Source organism: Bufo bufo, chromosome 5 (assembly GCF_905171765.1).
Source record: "Bufo bufo chromosome 5, aBufBuf1.1, whole genome shotgun sequence".
NCBI classification, from domain to species: Eukaryota; Metazoa; Chordata; class Amphibia; order Anura; family Bufonidae; genus Bufo; species Bufo bufo.
The window spans coordinates 42,301,128-42,320,194 of record NC_053393.1 but is presented as its reverse complement, the minus strand read 5'-3'; the positions used below and the strand labels follow the sequence as shown (position 1 = coordinate 42,320,194).

The following is a 19,067-nucleotide window of genomic DNA, read 5'->3' as shown; positions in this document are numbered from 1 at the left end:
ACACAGCTATGACAGCTGTATTACCAGTTACTTCTACTGTAGGTAACTTTGATAGCTAGTGTACATACACATGACAGCTGCCCCAGCACACTTTGTATGGATGTAGCAGACTGGGTGTGTTGGGGCAACTGTCATGTGTATGGTTGTACACTAGGTATCAAAGTTATCTACAGTAGAAGTCATTATATATATATATATATATATATAAAAAAAGAAAAAATAATGGCGGCACTGGAAACAGGTAGTGTGGGTGCTACGTCCAGGGATATAGCTGCTTACCCCAAATAGACAAAGTAGAAACACGGACAGCACTCCAAGTAGAAAAGTGGTATTTAATCACCCATGCAGATGGCAACGTTTCAGCTCAAACAAGAAAAAGGCTCTTGTTTGAGCTGAAACGTTGCCATCTGCATGGGTGATTAAATACCACTTTTCTACTTGGAGTGCTGTCCGTGTTTCTACTTTATATATATATATATATATTTTTTTTTTTTTTAAATAACTAGCTGTACAGCTGTCATAGCTGTGTGGTTAGGTGCTTTGCCTCTGATACAGAAGGTCATGAGTTGGAATCCCATCTTAAACTTTTCTGAAAGACAGGCTAAACAGTAACACGGAGCACCAAATCTTCAACACTAGAGGCTGCTGGGAACACAGGAAGAGGAAGAGGCCTGCATCGCATCGCATCGCATCGCACCGCTGACATGGAGGTAAGTAGAAAAGTGTTTTTTTTTTTTTTTTTTTAAATACCGGACTGTTACTTTACTGCCACGAGGGAGGGGGGGCTATTGGCGCCATGATACTGGCACATTGAGGGGGGAGGAGAGAGGCACTTGATACTGGCACATTAGGGGGCAGGGGGAGAGGATGGCACTATGATACTGGCACATGGAGGGGGGAAGGAGAGGGGCACTTGATACTGGCACATTAGGGGGCAGGGGGAGAGGATGGCACTATGATATTGGCACATGGGGGGGAGGAGAGAGGCACTTGATACTGGCACATTAGGGGGTGAGGATGGCACTATGATACTGGCACATGGAGGGGGGAGGAGAGAGGCACTTGATACTGGCACATTAGGGGGCAGGGGGAGAGGATGGCACTATGATATTGGCACATGGGGGGGGGCAAGAAATGGACGAATCATGAGGGGCAGAAATGTTAAATTTGCCCAAATGTAGATTCGCTACCGGCCCTGGATAGGTGTATAGTGTGAATCCAGCACAGTAGTGTGTGTGGTGTATGTAGCAGAGCTGTATGCGACACAGGGATGTATAATGTGCACAGCAGAGCTGTGTATGTAAAATGTGCAACACAGTGATATATAATGTGCCACTCAGAGATGTGTGTGTAGCAGAGCTGTGTATGTAAAATGTGCAACACAGTGATATATAATGTGCCACGCAGAGCTGTGTATGTAAAATGTGCAAAAACCCTGATGCTCTCAAAAAGAGCAAGCAATATAAAACATTGTAGTTTGATACCTTTTACCCCTTAAAGACCGGGCCCATTTTCATTTTTACATTAGCCATAACCTTTTTATTTTTCCATTCACATAGTCATATGAGGGCTTTTTTTGTGTAGGACAAGAAACATTTTTTAAATGTCGCCACTTAATTTACCATGTCTTGTATCAGAAAGCAGGAAAAAAATAAATTCTTTGTGGGTTTAAAAAAAATAAAACAAAAAACACACACAATTCCGCCAAGGTTTTTGAGGTTTTGACATCACGGCGATCACTAAAAATGACGTCTTTATTCTGCGGCTCAATACGATACAAAACTTGTATAGTTTTTATTTGGTTTAATTACTTTAAAAAATTACTTTTCTATATTTCGGTCTATGTGAGGGCTTGTTTTTGTGTAACGATCAGTAGTTTTCTTGGGGGGGAGGGGGCCCCATACAAAAATTTGCTGTGGGGCCCAGTCACTTCTAGTTACGCCCCTGAGGAGCACTTTACAGAAAGGGACCCAGCAATGAGTAGCTTCCCCTGCATTTTATGACCTGTAGCTGCTACTGAGGGGAGCTCCCTGCATACAGATTAAGGGGAATCTTTCAGCTCCAAAACACCCCCCAAACTACTAGCATTGTGAAATCCGGCAGGGTGTTCTTGCGAGATCCAACCGTCCGAGTCTTGCCAGTTTGCGGCCAGATCTCCGCCAGTCACCATCATAATTTAATGGGGCCGGATGTGAAAGCAGTGTCTAACGGTAATGCTGGATCCAGAGGGAACAAACAGCCTGCAAGATATCAGAACGGATATCAGACTAAGCAGTAAAATGCATTGAGAGGACTTCTCCTTGAGTCCTCTCCATTATGTACCTGAGCCACTTTAGTCCTCTCAAAGCATTTCACTGCTGGTTTGTTGGAGCACAGTATGAAGATAAAAATGACATAACGAGAATCAGAGTCACTCACACTATACACCACATACTCTAGTTTGGGGAGTCGTTTTCGGCTCATTCTGAGTTTTTTTTATGGGTGCCTACAATTTCTCTGTATGACCCTGACCATAAGAGGTAGACAGTGGTGCTGTATACATATCGGAGAATGCTGTGGGCCTCCAGGTGGAATAATACATTTCTAGATGTATAGATATTAGACTGTATGCTCATGTGACACTGTGATTTCATGTGTATATGTATATATGTATACATGCCTCTATTAATATTACACATATTTACATGTATGTTTACTAGTGTATTATAAAATGTGCACAAAAGAAGCCAGTGTATGCATGTTAACAATATGTTGTTGGCATTAATAGAGGCCTACAGGCCTGCGGTAATTGTTCAGGTTTATTTTTACCCTCATCAGAATTATGCCAGAAGACAAATGCATTATTCATAAGGGGAGACGGATCCTGGGGGAGTTCATCGTCCTCGAAGGACCGCACTCTGTTCCTCCTCCTTGAAATCAGTGACTTTTGTGTGTTCTCCGGATTTGAGGAACATAATAACTTCAATATTTAAAGCTGCAGTCTTAATTCCGAAGCAAAAAGGATAACTAAGAAAATATTCATACGAAACAGAAATCTGCTGAATTCTGTTGTTAAAGGGACAGTATATCAAAATTCAATTTTCTAAAAATTTGTCAGGTAGTTGAGACCAATCTATTGCCCTCTGCTGTCTGCCACTGACTGTAGTGTTCTCTAATGCCACAAAGGGCATCTTTCTCCCTCTCTAGTGCTGGAGCATCTGCAATGCATTACACAGGCTGACCTACGCTAGGGCTACACGACGAAATGTGTCGTGCGACACATATGGCACAACTACACTGCAATAGTGATGGACGAACATCGGCCAGGACGATTCGCGAACACGCGTTCGCGATTAAATGTTCGCGAACCGTGCGATCGCACAGTACGGGGTGGGGGGCACAGTCACATGACCCTGTGACATTAGAAGGTCCTTATGGTGAATGTGGCTTATACGCCACCATAATGAGAGGCAGAGGAGTGAGACAGGGGTGTGATTATGTGGCTAGAGATAAAAAATTTAACTGTCGGCCAGTACAGCCCCCAAAAATTAGGCAATAGGCATTCACCTGACAGCAAAGAACTTTGGATTCTGTGGCTGGAGGTACATCAGGCAGTCACAGGATAAAAATTTAACTTTTGGCAAGTACAGGCCCCAAAAATTAGGCAATAGGAATTCACCTGACAGCAAAGAACTTTGGATTCTGTGGCTGGAGGTGCATTAGGCAGTCAAAGGATAAATATGTAACTGTGGGCAAGTACAGGCCCCAAAAATTAGGCATTCACTGTAGCTGGCCAGCTAAGACTTGTCCTAGTTTGCTAGTATAGCTTTTATGTGTATACAGGTAGACCTGCCAATAGCCTTAATACAGTTCCTATGTTTATGTGTTAAAGACAAAAGCAGAGTTATTTACTGTGACATCATGTTTTGGATGTCATATAACTGTTATATTTTGTGTTCACAGAAGCAGAAAAAGATAATATGCCTTTAAGATTAATTTTGTAATGTAAGGTAAGCTCAGTGACACAGCAGAAACAACAGAAAGCATAGTGTTAATCTGTTGTTGCTGGTCAGGAGTCTAGACCAATCGCAGCCCGCTTCTCACACAGCCTGTATGGGAATTCCCCCAGCTCCTGCTGCTAGAATAATTATTCACCAGAGACAGGAGCTGGAGAGACATTCACTCCACTGAGACCTGAGTTTTATGGTAACAAGAGGCCAAAATAGGTAGTTAAAACAGTTATATAATGTTCATTTTGTTAGTATTGTGTTTAGAACTGTATACTGAACTAGAATTAGATGTGTTTACTTACAGTTCCACCAATTGCAACCATACAAATACAAACCAGATTCCATACAAATTGCATACAAACTGCGAACTGCTCATACTAGATCATAGGCAATTGCATACTGCAAACTGCAAACCAAGTTGAGCAAGCAGAACTATTAGCTAGACCTCAGATATAACTCTCAGAGAGATCATAAAGTGCTTAAATAACTTAAAGTGAGAGTACAGATACTCAAGAGAGAAATATATCCACCATTTTATGTTGAATGATTGAACAGTTGAACCACCATCTTAATCATACCACCATTTTGTGATATCTTTTCAACACGTGTTTTGTACATGGCTTATCTGCTGCGGAGGCGACAGTGTTATATATGAAGAAAAGTTGAAGTTAATAAAGAAGTTATTTCAAGCATTTGGTGTGCTCTTTAACCACCTCCGGACCGCCTAACGCAGATTCGCGTTCTGGAGGTGGCAGCGCTGCGCACATTCACGCATATACGCGTCATCTCGCGATGGCCGGGATTTCCTGTGGACGCGCGCACACAGGCGCGCGCGCTCACAGGAACGGAAGGTAAGAGAGTTGATCTCCAGCCTGCCAGCGGCGATCGTTCGCTGGCAGGCTGGAGATGTGTTTTTTTTAACCCCTAACAGGTATATTAGACGCTGTTTTGATAACAGCGTCTAATATACCTGCTACCAGGTCCTCTGGTGGTCCCCTTTGTTTGGATCGACCACCAGAGGACACAGGTAGCTCAGTAATATGTTGCACCAAACACCACTACACTACACCCCCCTGTCACTTATTAACCCCTTATTCACCCTTGATCACCCCTGATCACCCCATATAGACTCCCTGATTAACCCCCTGTCATTGATTACCCCCATGTCATTGATCACACCCCTGTAAAGCTCCATTCAGACGTCCGCATGATTTTTACGGATCCACTGATAGATGGATCGGATCCGCAAAACGCACACGGACGTCTGAATGGAGCCTTACAGGGGCGTGATCAATGACTGTGGTGATCACCCCATATAGACTCCCTGATCACCCCCCTGTCATTGATCAACCCCCTGTAAAGCTCCATTCAGATGTCCGCATGATTTTTACGGATCCACTGATAGATGGATCGGATCCGCAAAACGCACACGGACGTCTGAATGGAGCCTTACAGGGGCGTGATCAATGACTGTGGTGATCACCCCATATAGACTCCCTGATCACCCCCCGGTCATTGATAAACCCCCTGTAAAGCTCCATTCAGATGTCCGCATGATTTTTACGGATCCACTGATAGATGGATCGGATCCGCAAAACGCACACGGACGTCTGAGTGGAGCCTTACAGGGGCGTGATCAATGACTGTGGTGATCACCCCATATAGACTCCCTGATCACCCCCCTGTCATTGATTACCCCCCTGTCATTGATCAACCCCCTGTAAAGCTCCATTCAGATGTCCGCATGATTTTTACGGATCCACTGATAGATGGATCGGATCCGCAAAACGCACACGGACGTCTGAGTGGAGCCTTACAGGGGCGTGATCAATGACTGTGGTGATCACCCCATATAGACTCCCTGATCACCCCCCTGTCATTGATTACCCCCCTGTCATTGATCAACCCCCTGTAAAGCTCCATTCAGATGTCCGCATGATTTTTACAGATCCACTGATAGATTGATCGGATCCGCAAAACGCACACGGACGTCTGAATGGAGCCTTACAGGGGCGTGATCAATGACTGTGGTGATCACCCCATATAGACTCCCTGATCACCCCCTTGTCATTGATCAACCCCCTGTAAAGCTCCATTCAGATGTCCGCATGATTTTTACGGATCCACTGATAGATGGATCGGATCCGCAAAACGCACACGGAAGTCTGAGTGGAGCCTTACCGGGGCGTGATCAATGACTGTGGTGATCACCCCATATAGACTCCCTGATCACCCCCCTGTCATTGATTACCCCCCTGTCATTGATCAACCCCCTGTAAAGCTCCATTCAGATGACCGCATGATTTTTACGGATCCACTGATAGATGGATCAAATCCGCAAAACGCACACGGACGTCTGAATGGAGCCTTACAGGGGCGTGATCAATGACTGTGGTGATCACCCCATATAGACTCCCTGATCACCCCCCTGTCATTGATTACACCCCTGTCATTGATCACCCCCCTGTAAAGCTCCATTCAGATGTCCACATGATTTTTACGGATCCACTGATAGATGGATCGGATCCGCAAAACACATACAGGCGTCTCCCTGGAGCCTTCCAGGGGGGGTGATCACCCCATATAGACTCCCTGATCACCCCCCTGTCATTGATCACCCCCCCCTGTCATTGATCACCCCCCTGTCAGGCTGCATTCAGATGTCCGTATGATTTTTACGGATCCACGGATACATGGATCGGATCCGCAAAACACATACGGACATCTGAATCGAGCCTTACAGAGGGGTGATCAATGACAGAGGGGTGATCACCCCATATAGACTCTCTGATCACCCCCCTGTCATTGATCACCCCCCTGTCATTGATCACCCCTCTGTAAGGCTCCATTCAGACATTTTTTTGGCCCAAGTTAGCGGAATTATTATTTTTTTTTCTTACAAAGTCTCATATTCCACTAACTTGTGTCCAAAAATTAAATCTCACATGAACTCACCATACCCCTCACGGAATCCAAATGCGTAAAATTTTTTAGACATTTATATTCCAGACTTCTTCTCACGCTTTAGGGCCCCTAGAATGCCAGGGCAGTATAAATACCCCACATGTGACCCCATTTTGGAAAGAAGACACCCCCAGGTATTCCGTGAGGGGCATATTGAGTCCATGAAAGATTGAAATTTTTGTCCCAAGTTAGCGGAAAGGGAGACTTTGTGAGAAAAAAATAAAAAATATCAATTTCCGCTAACTTGTGCCAAAAAAAAAAAAATTCTATGAACTCGCCATGCCCCTCATTGAATACCTTGGGGTGTCTTCTTTCCAAAATGGGGTCACATGTGGGGTATTTATACTGCCCTGGCATTCTAGGGGCCCCAAAGCGTGAGAAGTCTGGTATCCAAAGGTCTAAAAATGCCCTCCTAAAAGGAATTTGGGCACCTTTGCGCATCTAGGCTGCAAAAAAGTGTCACACATCTGGTATCGCCGTACTCAGGAGAAGTTGGGGAATGTGTTTTGGGGTGTCATTTTACATATACCCATGCTGGGTGAGAGAAATATCTTGGTCAAATGCCAACTTTGTATAAAAAAATGGGAAAAGTTGTCTTTTGCCAAGATATTTCTCTCACCCAGCATGGGTATATGTAAAATGACACCCCAAAACACATTCCCCAACTTCTCCTGAATACGGCGATACCAGATGTGTGACACTTTTTTGCAGCCTAGGTGGGCAAAGGGGCCCATATTCCAAAGAGCACCTTTAGGATTTCACAGGTCATTTACCTACTTACCACACATTAGGGCCCCTGGAAAATGCCAGGGCAGTATAACTACCCCACAAGTGACCCCATTTTGGAAAGAAGATACCCCAAGGTATTCCGTGAGGGGCATGGCGATTTCCTAGAATTTTTTATTTTTTGTCACAAGTTAGTGGAAAATGATGATTTTTTTTTATTTTTTATTTTTCTTACAAAGTCTCATATTCCACTAACTTGTGACAAAAAATAAAAACTTCCATGAACTCACTATGCCCATCAGCGAATACCTTGGGGTGTCTTCTTTCCAAAATGGGGTCACTTGTGGGGTAGTTATACTGCCCTGGCATTCTAGGGGCCCAAATGTGTGGTAAGAAGTTTGAAATCAAATTCTGTAAAAACTGACCAGTGCAATCCGAAAGGTGCTCTTTGGAATATGGGCCCCTTTGCCCACCTAGGCTGCAAAAAAGTGTCACACATATGGTATCTCTGTATTCAGGAGAAGTTGAGGAATGTGTTTTGGGGTGTCATTTTACATATACCCATGCTGGGTGAGAGAAATATCTTGGTCAAATGCCAACTTTGTATAAAAAAATGGGAAAAGTTGTCTTTTGCCAAGATATTTCTCTCACCCAGCATGGGTATATGTAAAATGACACCCCAAAACACATTCCCCAACTTCTCCTGAGTACGGAGATACCAGATGTGTGACACTTTTTTGCAGCCTAGGTGGGCAAAGGGGCCCATATTCCAAAGAGCACCTTTCGGATTTCACTGGTCAGTTTTTACAGAATTTGATTTCAAACTCCTTACCACACATTTGGGCCCCTAGTATGCCAGGGCAGTATAACTACCCCACAAGTGACCCCATTTTGGAAAGAAGAGAACCCAAGGTATTCGCTGATGGGCATAGTGAGTTCATGGAAGTTTTTATTTTTTGTCACAAGTTAGTGGAATATGAGACTTTGTAAGAAAAAAATAAAAATAAAAAATAATCATCATTTTCCACTAACTTGTGACAAAAAATAAAAAGTTCTATGAACTCACTATGCCCATCAGCGAATACCTTAGGGTATGTACTTTCCGAAATGGGGTCATTTGTGGGGTGTTTGTACTGTCTGGCCATTGTAGAACCTCAGGAAACATGACAGGTGCTCAGAAAGTCAGAGCTGCTTCAAAAAGCGGAAATTCACATTTTTGTACCATAGTTTGTAAACGCTATAACTTTTACCCAAACCATTTTTTTTTTTTACCCAAACATTTTTTTTTTTATCAAAGACATGTAGAACAATAAATTTAGAGCAAAATTTATATAGGGATCTCGTTTTTTTTGCAAAATTTTACAACTGAAAGTGAAAAATGTCATTTTTTTGCAAAAAAATCGTTAAATTTCGATTAATAACAAAAAAAGTAAAAATGTCAGCAGCAATGAAATACCACCAAATGAAAGCTCTATTAGTGAGAAGAAAAGGAGGTAAAATTCATTTGGGTGGTAAGTTGCATGACCTAGCAATAAACGGTGAAAGTAGTGTAGGTCAGAAGTGTAAAAAGTGGCCTGGTCTTTCAGGGTGTTTAAGCACTGGGGGCTGAGGTGGTTAAACCTACTGTTTCCATAGAAAGGCGCTAGAGGAATTACAGAGTAATAGACAGTCTGGTTAGACTAAAAGTCAGAGATATCAAAATTCTTCTAATGCCACAGCACAAAAGGCACTTCATAGTGCTGCGCCTGCCACAGTGGAACTATTGCCCTCAGAGGGTGAAGTGATAGCGCTCCTCAACTTGCACAGTAAACAGTGCATTAGAGCAGCGGAGCGCCAGCATATACCGCCACGCAGCAACTTTTCCCTGAGTGAGCAAGCAAAGACATCTCAGCGGAGCTACCATAAAGGTCATAGAACGTGTGCATTAGTCAAACTGCAGCTGACTCTTAAAGTGGCAGAACGGCATATGCAAGATAGTCAGAGAAGGAGCGCCAACCCTCCTGCAATCCCTAGAGAGAGAAAGAGACACATGGTGGGAGGCCAAAGTCCAGAGCTAGAGTGCCTGCACCGCTATCCACGGAGAGACCACGTACTGCAGTCAGCTTGTTTCCCGCCACTAGGCCCAAACCCTGCAGCAGCTTATCCAAGTCATCACATATCCTCGCAAGTCATCACAAAGCATCGCAACTCTGCACAGATCATCGCAAGTCAGCGCAGAGCATCGCATCACATCAAGAAAAGACAAGTCTCCTTTAAGACAGACATTTGTTCCAGCAACCTTCAGATCGCAGTATACTGCTCTTCAGAATAAGGTCAGAGCTTTCCTTTATTACTTATCATTGCATATAGGCTTTGGCATAAAGAGACATTTTTGATGTCTCTTTAAAGTAAAACAAAGGACAGTTTGTATTACACGGACTCTATTGCATTTTAAGTGAAAGTCATTTATTTCTGCATTTGTCAATATTGCATTTAAAGTGAAAGGACTCTTAATATTTGTATTGATTGTTATAGCATTTAAAGTAAAATGTCTGAGCCTAGCATTAACATGCCACTGTTAGAGGATACAAAGATAGATAGAGTAGAAGTTGAAGAGCAATGGAGCCTGTCTGAGGTAGAAGATTCTTTTGCAGCATTAGTCTTGCCTCAAACAAATATAGCCCAAGCAGAAGAACTAAGATGTTCATCACGTGCCAGAAAACCGACCCCAAAGATGCTGGAAAATTTGGAGCAAGAAGCAGCATTAAAAGAAAAAAAGTTCACCAGAATGCATGAGAGGTGGAAATCATACATTAAAGACATTCGTAGAAAGCTAAAGCAAGAAAGTATAAAAAGGAACTTGAGTGATATGGTAGAGACGGTAGAAGAATCTGAATCAGAGCTTATGGCAGCATATGTCAACCTGCGGTCACTTACGACACCTTCCCAGGATATTGTAAAGAACAGAGACATGTGTACTGCGGTCACTAAAGATTTAGTAAAGCTCATGAGAGAACTAGTTAAAGCAAGAAGTAGAATGAACAAGCTTTTTATGAGAGACTATGCTAGGTCCTTAGGGAGAACCACAATCTCAAGTGTGACTTCCTTTGCTAGCAGAAGTGCCACCCACATATCAAAATCCTCAAATACTTCAGCCAAAAGAAAGGAATTAGCTGAACAACTTGCTGTCGTGAAAGCAGAAATTGAGATGGAAGTGTAACGGTCGCGTACACACACACACAGGGGGGAGGGAAGTGACCACTGCGCTCCACCCTTACCCCTGGCCCTGCCTACTTGCCTCGCGAGTCCTAATGACAGGGGACAACTGGACGGCAATCCCTAACTTGGAGTAAGTGCAGGGATGACAGACAGACAAACAACAGGACGTGAACGGACCGAGTCAATACCAGGAAAGCTGCAAAGTACAAATGGAGCAAGCAGAGAATTGTCAGGAGAAGCCGGGGTCATAAATACCAGGAGAGCAGAGAAGTACAAGAGGAGTCCTAAGAGAGTAGTCAGGTGGGAGCCAAGGTCACAATACCAGGACGGATGCGCAGTACAGGAGGATCAGGCAAAAGGATGGTCAAGGAACAGGATCAGGTAAGTATTCAGCAGTCCAACAAATACCAGAAACCTAGAAATTAACAGGCAACCTGTAGCCAGCAGGCTGCCTGTATTTATAGTGGGGAGTGAGGGTCATGTGACGTGGCCAGCGTCACATGACCGACAGACCAACCAGTCGAACACCGAGTGATCAGCTCGGCGCTCAAGGCAGACTTAGGAGCAAGGAGCCACCCAGCTAGTAAAGCCGCCCTGGGAATGAGGTCAAACACAGAACCTCATTCCAAAAGCTAAGCAACAGTTCTGCGGGCAATGGGGGACCGAGTGCACCTTCGGAACCCCGTGACAGTACCCCCCCTTTTACGAGGGGCCACCGGACCCAAGACTTCAGGCGATGGCTTTTCAGGGTGTTCTAAATGAAATTTACGAACAAGTCTAGGAGCATGAACCTCCCTGGCAGGTACCCAAGATCTCTCTTCAGGTTCATACCCCTTCCAGTGAATCAGGTACTGCAAGGAATTACGCACCTTCCTGACATCCACTATTTTAGACACCACATACTCGACAGCATCATTAACAAGAACTGGCGGAGGCGAGGCTTTTGATGGTACTACCGGTTCAAAATATTTTTTAAGCAGAGATTTATGGAACACATTATGAATGTGGAATGACTCAGGCAGCTCCAACCTAAAAGATACCGGGTTAATCACTTCCGTGATCTTATATGGTCCAATAAATCGAGGAGAATTTTTTTTAGAAGTTACCTTGAGAGATAGATTCTTGGAGGACAACCATACTTTATCCCCAACCTGAAAGTTTACCCCCCTTGAACGTCTCCTATCGGCCTTGAGTTTTTGAGAACATTGAGCCTTTTCTAGGTTCGATTGAACCCGGGCCCAAACTGTGCACAGTTCGGAGGAGAGTTTATCAGCTTCAGGGTTAGAGGAGGAGACGGACGACCCAGAATGAAAACGGGGATGAAAACCATGGTTACAAAAGAAAGGGGAGACCCCAGCAGAAGAATTGACACGGTTATTCAGAGCAAATTCAGCCAACGGAAGGAATTTGACCCATAATTGCTGGTCATCAGCAACATACAACCTCAGGAATTGTTCCACAGACTGATTAAGGCGTTCAGTCTGCCCATTACTCTCAGGATGGTAGGCGGAAGAAAAAGACAACAAAATTTTACATCTTTGACAGAAGGCCCTCCAGAATTTGGACACAAACTGCACACCCCTGTCCGAAACAATATTTTCCGGGATACCATGCAATCGAACAATTTCTTTCACAAAAATAGACGCCAGGGTTTTGGCATTCGGGAGTTTAGACAGGGGAATGAAATGGACCATCTTGCTAAACCTATCCACCACTACCCACACTACAGTCTTACCCTCCGCCAGCGGTAGGTCAGTTATAAAGTCCATCGAGATATGGGACCAGGGTCTACTGGGAATGGGTAGGGGTCGTAGGTTACCAGCAGGGCGAGTCCTAGGTGTCTTGGACCTGGCACAAACCTCACAGGCTGACACATAGGACTTGACATCCCTAGTTAGAGTGGGCCACCAATAAGATCTAGAAACCAGATCCTTAGTGCCCTCAACACCCGGATGTCCACAAAAGGCAGAATCGTGACACTCACCCAACAGCTGGAGACGAAATTGTACGGGAACAAACAACTTATCTGTTGGGGTGGATACCGGTGTCAGATGTTGTTCCGACCTAATGCGAGCCGAGATATCCTGGGTAAGAGCTGCTAAGAAGATTTTTGCTGGTAGGATGGATTCAGGTGGTACCTCAGTAGGTTGAAAAGCCTGGAAGCTCCGAGATAATGCGTCCGCCTTCACATTTTTACTTCCCGGCCTGAACGTGATGGAAAAATCAAAACGAGTAAAAAACAGAGCCCATCTGGCTTGACGGGGATTCAACCTCTTAGCAGACTCGAGAAACATAAGGTTTTTATGGTCAGTGACAACAGTTACACAATGCCTTGCCCCCTCCAGAAAATGCCTCCACTCCTCAAATGCCCATTTAATGGCCAGCAGCTCCCTATTCCCTATGTCGTAGTTTCTCTCCGTGGGAGAGAATTTCCTGGAGAAGAAGGCACATGGTCTCAGATTAGTGAGGCTGGCAGGACCTTGTGAAAGGACTGCTCCTGCGCCGTCCTCGGATGCATCCACCTCCACAATAAAAGGTTTCTCCTGATCAGGCTGGATCAGAATGGGAGCGCTACTGAATGCCTTTTTTAATTTTTCAAATGAAGAAATGGCCTCAGTAGACCAATTCTCCAAATCCGCCCCTTTCTTAGTAAGGTCGGTCAACGGTTTAGCAATTACGGAAAAATTCATAATAAATTTACGATAGTAATTGGCGAAACCTAAGAACCGTTGTAAGGCCTTTAAGGATGAAGGTCTTACCTATTCCTTAATTGCTAGTACCTTACCAGGATCCATCTTGAAGGCGTGAGGAGTCAGAACATGCCCTAGAAATAGAATCTCCTGCACACCAAAGACACATTTCTCTTGTTTAGCGGATAGCTGATTCTCCCTCAACACCTCTAATACTTGTCTAACATGAGACACATGGGATTCGAAGTCAGGAGAGAATATCAAAATGTCCTCAAGATAGACAATAACAAATTTACCTAAGAACTCCCTAAGAATGTCATTCATGAAGTTTTGGAACACAGCTGGGGCATTGCTGAGTCCAAAAGGCATCACCTGATATTCAAAGTGTCCTACCGGAGTATTGAACGCCGTCTTCCATTCGTCTCCCTCCTTGATTCGGATTAGATTGTATGCCCCTTTCAGGTCAATTTTGGAAAACCAGGTTGCCCCCAGGACCTGGTTAAATAAATCCGGAATCAATGGGAGGGAGTATCTATTCTGGACAGTGATTTTATTTAATCTCCGGTAATTGATACATGGCCTAAGACCACCATCTTTTTTCTTAACGAAGAAAAACCCTGCCCCCATAGGAGAGACAGAAGGTCTAATATGCCCTTTACCAAGGCTCTCCTTAATATAATCTTCCATGGCCTTGCGTTCGGGCATAGAAAGATTATAAATTCGTCCTTTAGGAAACTTGGCCCCCTCTACTAGCTCTATGGTACAATCATAAGGTCTATGGGGGGGTAGAACCTCCGGGGTTGGTGATGAGAATACATCAGAATATTCTCTAACAACAGAGGGTAAAGTATCAGACTTTACTGAGACCCCAGCCTGTACCACGGACAAGCACGAGTCACACACGAGCCCCCATCTCACCAACTCCCCATTGGACTAATCTATAGTGGGGTTATGTAGTCGGAGCCAAGGCAACCCTAGTACCACCTCAGCAGGTAGGTTCTCCAGGACTAGAAGCGAACATCTCTCTGAGTGGCACACACCCACGGTTAGAGAAATCTCCGAGGTACATAAGCTCACCGTACCACCAATAAGAGGAGTAGCATCAATAGCCATGACATGGATAGGAGTTGGTAAGGCAAACATAGGAATACCCAATCTAACAGCATACTCAGAGTCAATAAAGCTAGCCGCTGAGCCAGAATCAATAAAGGCCTTACCCGGCCATTTATCTACTCCCAGAGAAATCGTAATGGGTACCGAAAGCTTACATTTAGAAAATTCAGGGTGTACCTGGTCTTTAGGTTGCCTTGCCTTAGGAGACTTGACAGAGAGGACCTTCTTAGGACACTGGTTGACACAATGGTCAGAATCTCCACAGTAAAAGCATTCTCCACGTCTGCGGCGAAGATTCCCTCGGGTCATGCCAACCTGCATGGGTTCCTCGGTGGAGACCTCAGCATTGTCTCTGGGATAGGCCTCTGGCTGGACCACCATCTGGGAAGAGAACTGTTGTTCCTGTCGTCTCTCTCTAACCCGTCGGTCAAGTCGGACAACAAGGGTCATCATCTCCTCTAAGGTCTCTGGAAGTTGATAACTGACCAGAAGATCCTTTAATTTATCAGACAGACCTGACCTGAACTGACTCTTCAGGGCTGGTTCGTTCCATCCTGAGGGGACACACCACTTTCTGAATTGGGAGCAATAATCCTCCGCTGGTAAATTGCCCTGAACCAGTGCCTTTAGAGCCGTCTCGGCTACTAGAGCCCTGTCTGGTTCATCATAGAGGGTACCTAGGGCCTGAAAGAACCCCTCCACAGAATATAAACAACTGGCGCCAGCAGGTAAAGAGAACGCCCAGTCCTGGGGATCACCCTGTAATCGGGAAATGATAATGCCCACGCGTTGACTCTCGGGGCCAGAGGACACGGGGCGCAAACGGAAGTAAAGTTTGCAACTCTCCTTAAAAGAGAGAAACTTCTTCCGGTCTCCAGAAAAGGTTTCTGGGAGCTTAATCTGGGGCTCAAAATGAGGACTGGAGGCCTGAGGAGTGGAAGAGCCTTGCCCTAACTCAAAAGAGCTGAGTTTTTCCCCTAACTCCTGCACCATCTGCGTCAGATTAGAGACATAGTCAGTCAGGGTCACCAGAGGATTCATAATACAGTGGTTATTGGGCCTGTTAATCTGTAATGGTCGCGTACACACACACAGGGGGGAGGGAAGTGACCACTGCGCTCCACCCTTACCCCTGGCCCTGCCTACTTGCCTCGCGAGTCCTAATGACAGGGAACAACTGGACGGCAATCCCTAACTTGGAGTAAGTGCAGGGATGACAGACAGACAAACAACAGGACGTGAACGGACCGAGTCAATACCAGGAAAGCTGCAAAGTACAAATGGAGCAAGCAGAGAATTGTCAGGAGAAGCCGGGGTCATAAATACCAGAAGAGCAGAGAAGTACAAGAGGAGTCCTAAGAGAGTAGTCAGGTGGGAGCCGAGGTCACAATACCAGGACGGATGCGCAGTACAGGAGGATCAGGCAAAAGGATGGTCAAGGAACAGGATCAGGTAAGTATTCAGCAGTCCAACAAATACCAGGAACCTAGAAATTAACAGGCAACCTGTAGCCAGCAGGCTGCCTGTATTTATAGTGGGGAGTGAGGGTCATGTGACATGGCCAGCGTCACATGACCGACAGACCAACCAGTCGAGCACCGAGTGATCAGCTCGGCGCTCAAGGCAGACTTAGGAGCAAGGAGCCACCCAGCTAGTAAAGCCGCCCTGGGAATGAGGTCAAACACAGAACCTCATTCCAAAAGCTAAGCAACAGTTCTGCGGGCAATGGGGGACCGAGTGCACCTTCGGAACCCCGTGACAGGAAGCTGCCATCGAGGCGCAGCGTCAACTGATGGCTAAAAAGCAAGCTGAAAAGGATGCACAACGCCATCAGATGGAAGCTGAAATGGATGCACAATGCCATCAGATGAAAGCTGAAATCAAGGCACAGTGCCATCAAATGGAAGCTGAAATGGAGGCACAGCGCCATCAAATGGAAGCTAAATTGATAAGTCTGGAAAGGCAGAAATAAGTTAAGATCATAGAAGCCAGAATCAGAGTACATGAGGAGGATATAAGTCAGAGTAGTCATAGGTTCAAATCTGTACTAAGTGAAGAAAAAGACTCCTACTTTCCTTCATATGCCCAGGAGAATGAAAGGAAATCTCCAGCATGTAGTGAAGAAATAAGTTATTATCCTTCCATCCCTGCTCGTAAAAACAAAGAAAGACCTAATCCAGTGTTAGGAAAAGGGTGTGTGAATTTACCCTCTACCTCTACCAGAAAAGATGAAGAAAAGGACTCACCTAATTCAGAACTAAGTGAGAAAATAGAACCGGATGATTCTATTCATAGATGCCACGGCAATGCTCAGGAGAATGTTACAACCATCGTCCCAACAAGACCACAGAGAACAGTCCTCTCTAGACTTCCCGTTCCGGAACCTACTGTATTTTCAGGGGACATACTGAAGTTGATAGAGTGGAAGGCAAGTTTTGAAATGATCATTGAGCATCATTGCTTCAGTCCAGTTAACAAGTTATTCTACCTTCAGAGATATGTTGGTGGAGAAGCCAAGGAAGTTCTTGAAGGTAACTTCTATAGAAAAGATGATTGTGGCGAAAAAAGATAGGAAGGCGCTCATAGGGTGATAAGTTCAATAATGAATATATGGAATTAAGACATTAATGGTTGTGCTCACCTTATAGTGTTGTGCATACGTGGGCACAACACTCGTGAGGACAAGGGGTCGGTGCAGCCGGTATCTTCTCAGTCCTCGTAGGTGGAGTCGCCAAGTCTCCAGAGGAATGATATGTATTGCAATAGGAAAAAAAAAATTTTGTGCACTAATACAGTACACCAATTGATACCTTCTGGCGCAAAGACACGACCTCAGTAGATAAATAAAGGGTCTTTATTGGTGGGTGACCCTATAGTGTGGAGGCCTGATGTAGAGTCTCTGGCACCCACCAATAAAGACCCTTTATTTATCTACTGAGGTTGTGTCTTTGCGCCAGAAGGTATCAATTGGTGTACTGTAATAGTGCACAAAAAAAAAAAAAAAAAATTCCTATTGCAATAGAAAAGATGAAGAAGCCTACAAACAAATGGTCATCCTTTCTTAGTACAAAGAGCCTTTAGAGAGAAACTGAATAACTGGCCTAAAATAGGTCCTAAAGAACACTTCAGACTCCAAAAGTATGGTGACTTCATGCAAGCATGCAGCAATGCTATCCCACATGTTCAAGGACTGGAAGTACTGAATGACTATCTAGAAAACCACAGGATTCTAACTAAGCTACCTGAAGAAGTGGCTTCTAGATTGAATCACTATGTGAATAAACAGTTAGATCTAGGTAAGAACTTCCCAAGTTTTAAAAAGTTCTCTGAGTTTGTCAATGAGGAAGCACGGATAGCATGTAATCCAGTAACATCATCTTACGTCTTAAAATCCTTAGAAGAAAAGCATGCAAGAGAGATAAGACGTGCAAGAGCAACTAGCTTTGCAACCAACTCAGCAGCTAAAGGTCCAGATACCTACGAGAGCAACTTCAAAGTCACTACTGGGATCAGTAGAGAGACAGAACCGACAAATCTTCAGACTACCTTCAAGTGTATGTTCTGTGGAGAGAACCACTCCATACATAAGTGCCAACAATTGAAGGAGAAGTCCTTAGAAGAAAAGTAAAAATTTGTGCTGGATAACCAACTGTGTTCGGATCCCTAAGAAAAGGCCATGTTACTAAGGAGTGTAAGAAAAAGGCCACATGCAGCATTTGCAAAGGACGCCATCCTACACCACTACATGAAGAACGTCCAAAGAAAGATAAATCCTCAATACCTAAAGATACAGAGGAAGGAAAGAAAGTATCGGTATCTCTTGCAGAATGAGGGAAGGAGAAAGCAATGGCACATCAATGGTTGTACCAGTGTGCATATTAAATCCTAAAAGGAGGAACAAGAAGGTATACGCCTATGCGCTACTGGATGCCCAGAGTGATGTCACCTTCATTGATCAAGAAATCTGCAAGAAATTACAAGTGGCTACAGAACCAGTGACACTCAAACTCACCACAATGACAGGGAGAGACACATTAGTGAACAGTCAAAGGACTGAGAGTTAGAGGACTTCATTCAAACTACATTAGATCTACCTCCAGCTTATACACAAGACGATATACCTCTAGATCGAGATCGCATACCTACCTCTGAAACAGCCAATGATTGGGAGCACTTAACTGTCATATCTCATGAAATGTCCCCCGCTGAAGGAGTTTAGTGTTGGACTGTGGCTACGAGTGGCCCGATGCCTTGGTACTACGAAAGGTAATCACAGGAGGAAAGGGTGAACCCTATGGGTTTCAAACTGATCTAGGATGGGGTATTGTTGGAGGAAAACAGCAGTTCGCAAACTCAAGACAGGTGACAGTATTGTGTCATCGAATAT

The 19,067-nt window shown here is 44.6% G+C and overlaps 1 protein-coding gene across 1 annotated transcript in view; it reads right to left on the bottom strand.

Moving 5' to 3' along the window:
* Positions 1 to 19,067, bottom strand: part of LOC121002372 (transient receptor potential cation channel subfamily A member 1-like) — a 253,721-nt gene that overhangs the window by 129,009 nt on the left and 105,645 nt on the right. The gene's annotated exons all lie outside the window — the stretch shown is intronic.